Source organism: Trichomycterus rosablanca, chromosome 11, assembly GCF_030014385.1.
Source record: "Trichomycterus rosablanca isolate fTriRos1 chromosome 11, fTriRos1.hap1, whole genome shotgun sequence".
Taxonomy (NCBI): Eukaryota; Metazoa; Chordata; class Actinopteri; order Siluriformes; family Trichomycteridae; genus Trichomycterus; species Trichomycterus rosablanca.
In genome coordinates, this window is record NC_085998.1 from 1,442,268 (window position 1) to 1,448,163 (window position 5,896).

Consider the following 5,896-nt stretch of genomic DNA (forward strand, 5'->3'; position numbering starts at 1 on the left):
TAAAGACTGCATGTAAATATCTAGAGAAATGGGACATCGAATTTACCTTTCTAAAGAGGAGAAGAAAATAAAATGTGTTTCACTTTAAGACAAGCAATGTGTATATATGCTGAAATAAATAAATGTGCTTCAATTTCCTTTTGTGTTTTCATTTAGGCTGTATTATAAGAATTACATATGTAGGAATGTCCACAGCATTTCAGTGTCAACAAAGGCAGGCCTATCAGATTCTGATCATCTAATTGTAGTTTGTACGTGGTTCACAGGTGGTTATTTTAGATTTCTTGTAAACCTGTCTTAAAATGTAAGGGATACTGAACCTCAGTTGGGCTGGTGGGACGGCTCGAAGCGCACGGCGGAAAATTTCCCTTATTTTGAAATCCAAAACTTGACAGGTATGGCACATTGTGCCACCCTATCCCATTGGTTTCAATGGCATGAGGCTAACTGTGTTACCTTAGTCAGTGAAAACTGGTGGAATCTCTGTCTAAGCAGGGTGTTCCAATAACCTGACTTATAAGTCATTGACTTGTTAGAAGTAGGCAGTAGGCACTTGTTGTGTAGGCAGTAAGACAGCAAGGCAGCTCACTAGGTTTCCGATCATGCCCACATGTGTGAGTCAAATGCAATGATTTATTTTAGTGTCACACTAAAGAAACTTTGGGACGGGCGAGGTTCTCACGGCATCACCTGCTGCTCGTTGAGGGTTAGGGTTAGTAACAGCAGAACGATGTGTTTTCACGTCCAAGTCTCCAAAAGTCTCCAATAACACCAGAAAAAGTCGCTAGATTTGTCGCTATCTCTCAGTACTATTCCCAAGCTCAAATAACAAACTACTAATGTATTTTTTATTCTTACATCATCCAGTGATTGTCTTTGAACCTGCTCTTGTGTAGAACATTTCGTAATCTGTGTGTTTTATTTGAATTGTAGTTATAGAGTGTTTGTTACAGAATGTTCAGTCTCATAAAAAGTTTATTGTAAAGTGACTTTTATAGCTTCCTGTTCATAGCTTCTTATTTAATCCCAGATTTAATGTAAAGCTGTAAAACTGTAATCTGATCAGTTTGATGGGCTGGAATAACAGATAACGGGTCAGATCCATTTAAGATCCAGAAACTGACACAGAATCCATTTGTTATGTTGGTACTGAAGTGGAACTTTGCTTAAACAAATTAAAACCAGTTAAATGAGTTTAATAATTACAGTCTGTGTGAGTCATTATTGGAAATTTAAGTAAATAGCAGTAACCTGCAGCGTTTCATACGAATAACAGATATTAATTTAAAAAAATAATTCTATAATAAAATACATAATACTTGAATTTTTTTTTTAAACACAAGCAGATTAAAGTCAAACTTGTTTTTATTTTATTTTTTGTAGAAATAAGCAGCAGTGGTGCTGAGATTCATGTTGTTTCACACCTGATAAAGTTTTTATTGTCCACTGTCATCTGAAAAAAACTGAATAAAACGCTACAGCTGAAAAGATTAAAATTCTTTTAGAATTATGTTAGAATTATATTATAATCCGACACGTTAAACTGCTCACCTTTACCACCAGCAGCAGCAGCAGAGAGGATCCAGCTCTCACACAGATCTCCTCCAGGTCATGTACTTCAAGTCTGTAAATCCGGTTATACTCTGGTAAATAGTTCACAATTTAACATTTAATACTCCATAAAACAAAACACAACGCAATTAGGTTAGGATGACTTCGTGTAATGATGAAAAACATCTGTACTGGAACCTTCACTGTAAATGGAGCAGAAGTGAACTGTTACTCTTGGACTGTTACCTGTTACCTTATCTCATCCTGACAACACTCCACTGATCCCGTCTGTCCCTCCCACAGACTCTCAAGCCTCATGTTGTCTAGACTTGTCGACCAGACCAATCGAACCATCACCATGATGAATTCTCACATGACCCCACCTGAAAAGGTAAGTAAGCTGGACGTTATGAAAGTTCTCACCGTCCTCATGTTGCTATCAAGCACCATAAAAGCTCAGGTCTGGTTCATGGTCCAGAAAAAGTCTCGTTTACTTATGTATGCATGTAAATAATCAAACTTTACTAGAGAATAAGCTCTGATACCAAATCAATGCTGGATATAAGAGAGATTATTTATTGTTAAATCTGGATCCTTCAAAATTTCTCAACATTGTGATCAGAACACAAGAATAAATCGAACTGAAAACTGAAATAAAAAGTCATTTACAGAAGCTTTGTGAACATTTGTGGTTATTATTATTATTATTACTTTGATGAAAATAATCTGGAGTTCTTTCGGGTGATTTTGGTTTAAAGGTTGGTGAGAATAAACCATCGCAGTTTGGACCATGTAATTCAATCTTACCTCCTGAAGGTGGAGCCCAAAGTTCATCTTCATGAGAAACACATAAACTGGTTAGATCATCTACAACACTTCAAAACTCGACTCGTTTACCATGTACAAGACGTTGTGTGTTTTGCTTGGTTTAAAAACTTATCTTGACATTATCCAGATGTGAAACCTGATGTAGAGGATGGTGGTTGGAGTCAGGAGAGTAGGGTTGTGTATGATTGTGTACAGTATTCAGTAGTAGTAGGTAGGGCTGGACTGGGAACAAAATTCAGCCCTGGACTTTTTTCTTCACCAGCCCACTACAAGCACATCGCGCCACACATATCACCCCCTACTCAAATGTTAGATGATTGATATTAATAGTTTTCATCTATCTTACCACTAAAGTTATTAACTCACTATAATAAAAATTAAAATAATAAAAAAATAACTACAAACAATTATATATATTTCCAACACTTTCCTTTGGGATTAATAGTGCTATCCATCTATCACACAAATAAAATTTACAATTTCTATTGGATTTCCCCATCCTGTTTCATTAAACCGCAAGAAATAAAATTAAACCTTTCTTTCATTTAATCTTTAACACTGGTAAATATGCTTTTTTCGCACTTTTATTCACACGTGATTCACGTTTGTTCCAAATTAGTGCATTGCTCCGATGAGCAAAGAAATAAATCGCATGTGTAAATACTTTACATGTTGACAAGGGAAATGAACCATGTGAGCTCTGCACATAATCACTCTAAAAAATGTCCTGAACAGCTGTATTTTTCTTTCTGTATTATAGAGGACAATATAGTGTTTACTTTTTCTGAAGAGCAGAGACTAATGGTATCGTCTCAAATTATATCCACCGCCCTATGTAGTGCACTTGGACATGACATCATAGAACTTTTACAAAAATCGTCCTTAAAACGGCTGGTTTAAAGTCCCTGGTATTATTAATAAGTAGTAGATAACTACTTATTAATCATTCAGTGACTGTTAAAAGAAATGTTTTGTACTGTTAGGAAATACCCTAAGTAGGGCATAGGCGACATTTGAGGTGGGCCCACAGTCTCTTCTTAAACGGCGTTACTAACGAAGCAGAGGCTCTGAACACTAACTTTTCCTTTTCTGCTCTCTGGCTATGCTGTAGTTCCTCACTGCCAAACAGGTTGTCCAGTTTCCTGCACTTTTCTGCACCTGCTTGCAGCTTTTTCTGTGTTTTATCACGGGCTTTTTCTGCACCTCCTTTACGCTTTTTCGACCCTTTCTCTATCTCGCACTCATTCATAGCTTTTGTACTGGTGGCTGTGATTACGGTTTATCCTGGGGGCGGGACATTTCTGTGATTGGCCAATGGACATGCAGTGAGGATACTGTGGTGGGCTGATGCACACTTCAGGATTATTATTCAGGAATATTTAAAACAGAATTTATTTTTCACTCTCTCAGCGGCCCACATACAGAGCGGCCCACCGGGAAAACTCCCGACCCTCCCGATGGCCAGTCCATCCCTGGTAGTAGTAGTAAGGTAGTATGAGAACTGTACTTGCTGAAAAATGCTGGACGTCCCTGGAAAAGACGACGTGTTGAAGGCAGCACATGTTGCTCTAAGATCTCAACGTACTTTTCTTTATTAATGCTGCATCACAGAGTGTAAATGACCTTAACCAAGTGTAATGACACACCCCCATACAATGACAGACCCTGGTACTGACACGCCCGCATACCATGACACACCCTGGTACTGACACACCCCCATACCATGACACACCCTGGTACTGACACGCCCCCATACCATGATACACCCTGTTCAGACCCTGCCTCCGCTGAGACCGATTCTGACACACTTGTTACCATTAGGCATGCCTTTATTCTGATTTGAGCCTGTACCTTGTTCCCGTTGTTTTTTATAACAGTCACGCTCCACAAAAATTACAATTACCCTTTCTACCATTCCCTTTGACAGTTTCCTCCGGACCATCCTGATTAGAGACACATCCACATTACAGACATTAGAGCATTCAGCTGGAAGATCTCCGGCACTTTCTAGTTCACCAACACGTTTTTGGAAATCTTCCGGTCTCATGTCAAATATGCCTGGTTGCGTATAACTTGAGCATCATCAGCATCATATTATTCAAACAGGTATTAATGAGTCACATATCTGAATCCCAATGAAGTGATAGACCGGCTCCGTCTTCACTAGTATTAATAAAAATTAATAACAAAAGCACCTAGTGTTTCATTTTTTCCCCTGTTTACAATTAGAAGCGATGGTTAAATCAGCAGACTTACTATTCTTGGGGGTTCTTGGTCATAGAAACTTGTGGTGATCAGGGATGTTGGGTCGCTGTCGTTCTGCCTCTCTTGTCCGATCACTCCGGTTTGGGTAGGAGAGGTGGGCGCTGATGTCCTGTGAAAGCCTTCATGACCTTGTTACCTGCTCGCTCTCCCTTTTAGTTATGCTGTAATAATTAGGGCTGCCGGAGTCTAAAACTCTCTGTAAAACTGTTTGTCAACTAGCATTGTACATTATTAACTACATTCTCTGTTGTTTTACCCCGAGGGCATTCTGATGGAAATCTGTTTACCCGCCGAGGTTAAGGATTAAAGTCGAGACTGCCGGGACAACGATGCTGATCCTGTCAGATGTGACGGGTCTGGAGTAATTGCAACGACAAGAAATCACTACAGACTTTATTGAAGACTAGAGCGGATAACAACTCTATTATTATTTAATTGTTTATTTATCTATTTATTACCAGTTATGACTTTTAGATCATTCAATTCTGTGTTTGTATGATTTGTGTAAATCGTGTATTTATTTAAAGTATCCTCCAGGCCACCCAAGAAGGATGGGCCCTGCTGAGTCTGGTTCCTCTCAAGGTTTCTTCCTGTAATTTTCAGGGAGTTTTTCCTTGCCACAGTCGCCCTCGGCTTGCTCAACAGGGGTTTTTGTATCTGTTGGTCCTGGATTTTGTAAAGTTGCTTTGAGACAATGTATATTGTAAAAAGCGCTATATAAATAAAGTTGACTTGACTTGACTATTCTGAGATTTAAGAAAGTCTGTAAGTTCACTAAAAAAAGCATTAACATGACCTGGTGAATGCCATGTGAAAATGAATCAGGATTGTGTATGAACTGTGCATGATTGGTTCAAGGCCTGTTCCAATAGCTGTTACATTAGACATGAGGAGAATGTGAGCGCGGACTAATATCGGTCCTCCATACATCCACAACTGATGGCATAGTAGAGGAATAATTAAAGGTATGTCATATACAGTAGGAATTTCAGTCACTAACTCAGTTTCAGTTACCGATTTCAATAAAATAGTTCTATAATCAACTCCAGTCAAATTAAGATGTGTGGTAGAGGATCTCAGACTTTCCACAAAAGCCATCGATTTCTTTGGAAATGGTAAAAGATCACGTACATTTTTAAGGTCGGACACAGACATAGGAGTTATTTTATACTGTGTAACAACAAGATCGCGGTCAGAGGACATTTTCACATCAAACAAACATGTTGCATTAACAGTAGACAGATTTGGGTGT